The following is a 6057-nucleotide window of genomic DNA, read 5'->3' as shown; positions in this document are numbered from 1 at the left end:
TTGATTTGATATTATCATTGTGGCTCCAAATTATTGTTCCAGAAATGTCAAACACACTCGGAGAAAAGACTTCAGCATTTTTACAGAGAGAGCATGTTTTCCTGGATGTAGATTTGAATATTTTAAAAAAATATTATTTTGCTTATAATTGGTTGGACGGTTAGCCCTTATTGGATTTGATTTAAATTTGTGGGCACTAGAGGGGTGATGATTATGATGATGATTAGATTATTTAGATTGTGAATAGATGGTGAATTTATCAGCTGGAAAACTGACAGCCTGGATTCAAGACCTTAGGACCAGGGGTGAAATTCAAAAATTTTCCCTACCATTTCTGTGGGTGTGGCTTCGTGCAGGGCATGGCTTTGTGGGGGGAGGGGTCATCAGATTGAATGGGCATGGCCAACTTGATGTCACTCATGACAAGGTGGGGCGGCCCCATCTCACCAAGCCATATCCACCAAGCCATACCCACAGAACCAATGGAAAAGTATGGCCAAGTCTTCTACCATTCAAACCTGGCTGCTTCACACCTCCTTCCTGTTTGCTTTGTGTGTGTGAGCCTGAGAAGGCAGTGGCCTGTTTTTCACAAAAATGGGGGCATTTTTGCCATCCCCCAGCACCTAGGAGCTCCCTGCAGGCTTCCCTGACCCTTTGCCCACCCCATTTTTGTGAAAAAACAGGCAAAAATTGCCCCATTTTTTTGCAAAAATGGGTGTGTTTTTTCCTTCTAATTACCCCATCTAGCATGACTGGAGGAGGAAGAATTCTGGGAGGTGAAGTCCACTAGTCTTAAAGCTGTCAAGTTTGAAGTTTGTCAAAAGTGTACATAGTTGTAAAAAGCATTCTGCTACAGTAGTATTTTATTAAATAATATATTACTACACCATTTGGTTCAGAATACTTTTTCCTGGTTTTTCACATCTAAAATCTAGGTGCATCTTATACACCGGTGCGTCTTATACACCGAAAAATATGCTACATTTGTTCTTGATTCCTAAACTCTATAAAGCTGCTGATCTCTATTTTAGTCTAAGTCAAGCCTGGGATTCACTGAATTGCCTATATCGGTATACTTGTGGAGCATTCACTGCCCTACATTCAGGGCTTCCTATCACCATTCAGGATACCCAAGTAATAATTATTAAGCAGAAATGAGAATGCACATCATCTTGTTTAATATTCAGATCACCAGAAGTCAGTTCCTGCAGTACAGAAATAAGAATTTAGTTAGAAATGAGCATTCTTATCCAAGATGACATTCTTTTATGAAGAAACACATCAGCCAGGAGTCATATCACTGAGTAATTGTAAATGTTTCAGTACCTTGTCCAGCTTATCCTGTTAGGAGATTATTGGATTTTAAAGATTGAAGTGGGTATATGCACTCAGTATGCAAGGATTTTGCTCAGTGTTTTATTCCTTACAAGATTCATATCTTACATAAAGGCTGGAAAATGGTAGCTGAAAATTATTTTTTTTGCTTGTGAACTGCTGAAATGGAGTCTCTGAATTAAAATATCAGTTCTACAGTTTGGGTTGTCAGGATACATTATCTATACAGAGAGGATTAATCTGGATCATTTGATATGTCAGCAAATGTCAGGGGAAAAAAAAGTAATTAGCATTCAAATGTAATTGGCATTCAAATACATGTCATTCTATTATTATTCTTTAGTGACAACAACGAGCACAACACATTACATGCAGTGAAGGGCTGCAAATTTTTTTACTACCATGCTGTGGGCGTGGCTTATTTTGTGGGTGTGGCTTGCCGACCATGTGACCAGGTGGGAGTGGCTTGATGATCATGTGACCGGGGGTGGCTTAAAGGTCATGTGACTGGCTTAAAGGTGGCCAACTTGATGTCACTCACGTTAAGGGTTTGGGTTAGGGTTAGGGTGCCTGGCCTCTCCTCGCCTCAGAGATACAATTTTCCTATTCACTATTACTGAACATCCAAAATACTGTATACTATTTAATTCTATGTATATATGCCATATGTGTACATACATATTACACACAGACACACAAAAATATACATTATCTACTATATAAAGTGTATGTACACACATATACGCACAGCTCTTCTAAAATTATACACATTCAACCTCATTTACTGCAATAGGAAAAACATACCCAGAGCCCAGAAGGGAAAAAAAGAAAAAAAAATCAAAATTTTTCTCCTGGTTCTGTGTACTGTACCTGACCATACCTGTAGCAGCCCATCACTGATTGCATGGTATAAAAACTCTAAAATTCAACATAGGGAAACCAATGAGACAAGATAAAATAGGAGAAAGATTGTTCAGCGCATCCAGCAATACCAGGTTTTTAAAAGGCAGAGGCTGGAAGAAGAAGGTGTCCCCTTCCTCCAGAGGCAGGGCAACTCCGGCTCATCATCATCATCTCCAAGGTGGGCAAGCTGGTAGAGGTAGTGGTTTCCAAACTCAGAAGCCAGAAAAGAAAACCCTGTTTTCAGCACACACATGTCAAAATACTTCAGCTGAATTTATATGACCGTATCCTCATCAGTCTCCAAGGTTATTTTAAAGCTATCATGCTGCTCTGTTTGAAATAGGAAGAAAAACCCATGGACTTTGTCTTGTAGGTAGCAGACGAGACAAAGTTCATGCCTCTTTCAGGGTCATTCACATCATTCCTCCTTCTGGGAATTGGACATCGAATATCTGGCTGGTCACCAAAGTTTTTGTAGATAATGTAGTTTTCAGAGCAAATCAGTATCCACTCGGACCATTGGAGCCTCCATGAACTGTTATTAGAAAATTGCTGTGTTCTTTCAACAGATCGCTATATTTCCTGACCACGTGGTTCAAACTGAATTCTAACTCATAAAATGTCAATGTCTTCTAGGTGTTTGCTGCAGCTTCCCCAGTAGGGTCATTTCCTCATTTCCATTTCCAGGCAGGCAAAAATGGGATTTTCAAACCCAATGTCGACTTCTGTCACATGATAAACCAAGGTGTTGGCCTTGTGAGCTTCCAATGGGGAAGAAATAGTGAGCCACGGATGTCTCTGTTTAGAATGTACATAGGTTTCTGCTTCTCAATGGCACTGATCACGACAGACCGCATTTTGAGATCCACAGCCAAGTACTGTTGAGAAACAATTTTATGGCAGTCATTCTTACCAAAGCTTTTCTGATAAATTTTCTCAAACACGGTTTTAGAAGACTGGTATTTCAGGATGATGAAGTGGCCCAAATCAATGCCCACCACAATGCAATCCTTGGTTCCATCAGTTAATCTAAAGGCCATGAGGGAGCGAATGATGGCAAAAACATCTACTGTCAAGGTATGAACCTTTCCAGTCTTTGGATCAGGATGAAGCAATTCCAAGATTTTCCCTGAGAAAATAACATTTTCTTGCTGTTTAGTACTTGAAAAAATTCCTGTTGATGCAATAGCTGATGCCAGTGGCCCGTTGAAGAGATACATTGTATAGGAACATGCTGTTGGTTGATGTTGCTTCCCTTCAGTCCACCAGCATAGAATGGTGTAGATGGCAGCAGATCCCGTCACCCCCTCAGAAACCAATGAGAATGGAAAAAAGTTCATGGAACAGCAAAGTTAAATTAGCTGTTATGGTGGAAGGAATCAATTTTTATAGGCCTGATGGCGAAACAATAAATGAAAAATAATTATAGTAAAAACAGGTTGCCAAGTTTTTCCAACAGCAAAATCTGGTGTCATTGAACCCAGTGATCCATATGAATGAAAATTTACCTCTGGACCTCATGGAGCTTAAGACTAAGTTAATATGATTATAGTAACCCATTGTATGATGTTTTGGCTTGAGTTTAGTATGTTCTACTATGCCAGGGATAGGCAAAGTTGGCTCTTCTATGATATGTGGACTTCAACTCCCAGAATTCCTGAGCTAACATGGTTGGCTCAGGAATTCTGGGAGTTGAAGTCCACAGGTCATAGAAGAGCCAACTTTGCCTACCCCTGTACTATGTCATTAATAATGATTTAGTCAATAAGCCTTGGTTCAGTAAACCACTATCAAATCATCATTGAATAAGCTCTGTTTTCAGCTTCAACCATAAGTGTGCTGGAGAAGTGCAAAATGGACTTGTTTCCATTTTGACACAAATGATCTGCAGGTCATTTGAATTTTAGAAGCCCAGGTTTGATAACCAAATGCAAACATGACTTTTATAGTTCAACACCAGATTGGATGTCAAGATCAGTTTCATTCCCAGAATTGTGCTAACTACTTAACACCTGCGTTTGCATGACACATGGAAGCCAGCTACGATTTAACATATTATATTACATGAACCAGGACATGGGGTTGGTTTATGATTCAACATATAATGCAGGCACAGAAAATTGGATTAAGTCAACCATGGTTCAATGAAGCTTGGTAGAGAGCCAGAATTATAGGAATTTATAAAACAGAGTAAAGTTGGCAGAAGACAGCCACTTTGGTGGAGGCCAATCTTAGACACAAAGCCGGCTGGGTGGTCCAGTTACTCTCTCTCACCTCTAGAAAGGAGGCAATGGCAAACCATTTCTGAAATCTTGCCAAGTAAACTGCAGTCACCAGAATTCGAAAACCTGACTTGAATGTACCAAAACAAACAAAATCCCTATATCATGCAAATATAGCCAATGTATATTTAATCTGAGCCAGACTTTTTCTTTTCAAACCTCCACCATTTTGAAACTGAAAAATAGAGGTATGGCAGTGAGGCCAAAAGAGTGCCAAAAATTTGCACGAAAATTTGTGTGTGCATACCCACATCATAATGCAGTGCCCTACCCCCTGCTCTGCCCTCTTGTGCATGCATTTAGGCCTCAATGAAGCCTCTGAACTTCTGGTAGGCTTGTTGGGCTGTTTTCCACCATCCATAGGCTCCAGAAGCTTTCCTGAAGCCTGGGGAGGGTGAAAATGGCCTCCCCTTTTCCTCCAGAAGGCTGAAAATCAGCTGGGCAGTGCCCTGGAGCTGACATAGGGCAACGCCTTGCATGCCCTCAGATATGGCTCTGAGTGCCACCGGTGGCACGCGTCCCATATTTTCACCATCACAGAGGTAGGGTAATATTCCTATTCTTGCAAAAATGTTTTCTGCCAAAGCAACCTTTCTCTCATTTTCAGCAACCATCACAATCTTTCCCTGGTTGCCATTATTGTGTTTCTTTAATAACCAGTAGCAGAAACCAGGCTCCTACCCTACCAGTTCACAAATATGAGCACATGTGCCTTCCCCACATTCATTTGGCCATGAAAACATGGCTAAATACGATGGCATTATGTCCAGGTGGGTGAGCAGGTGGCCATAATCGCTGCTACTAGTTTGGGCAAACTGGTCTGAGCCGTCAGAATGCCATCTCTGCTTCTGGTTCACGAAAAGTCAAGAAGGTAGTCACTGCTATGCACAGAAAGCCTTTCCCTATTTGTACATGGATCCATGAAGAAAAGAGACAGATATTCAATTGTGAAGCCATGGCTGCCACCTTGACTATTGATCCTCAGATGATGTCCCAGCAGAAGCCTGTTCCGAGCCTTCTTCCCCTGGCCACCCTCCCAGCCCTTTCCAAAGATCAAGGAATGACATGTGATGGGTCCTTGTAAATTAAAGCAGGGTGAAGACACAGAGAGGCTCAAGATCCTCTACATTCTCATATGGCACAGAGTCGTGATGTGGTTTGGCTTTGGCAATTGTATGAGCCATCAGTTATGGTTTATTTAATAAACTAGGAAAGCAAAGGATGGCTTACCATTGGCTGTAATGGCTCAGACTCTATTATTATTACAGCCTTTGTTATCTCTTGAAGGATGGAAGTGGGTGTGAAAGAATGAATGCCCTTCAAAGATGGAGCCTTCTCTTATTTAGAAGAGATGCAGTAAGGCCCATAAGTGGTCTCAAGAGTGGATTTTAGAACCGAACAGAGTATCTTTGTGCACAATTGCCAATCTTTTAAAAAGTGGTCTCGATTTACATCTGAATAGTAACCCAAGGACATTTTGTGGAGTTCAGGTACTGGACAACAAAAGATGGTTGTGGTAAATGAATAAGAAAGCATA

At 40.9% G+C, this 6057-nt stretch overlaps 1 pseudogene; it reads right to left on the bottom strand.

Moving 5' to 3' along the window:
* Window positions 1-2738: 2738 nt before the first annotated feature.
* On the bottom strand, window positions 2739-3471 carry LOC139168560 (splicing factor 3B subunit 3 pseudogene; annotated as a pseudogene).
* Window positions 3472-6057: the final 2586 nt, after the last annotated feature.

This window comes from Erythrolamprus reginae, chromosome 1 (assembly GCF_031021105.1).
Source record: "Erythrolamprus reginae isolate rEryReg1 chromosome 1, rEryReg1.hap1, whole genome shotgun sequence".
NCBI classification, from domain to species: Eukaryota; Metazoa; Chordata; class Lepidosauria; order Squamata; family Dipsadidae; genus Erythrolamprus; species Erythrolamprus reginae.
This window is presented reverse-complemented; position numbering and strand designations above follow the sequence as displayed.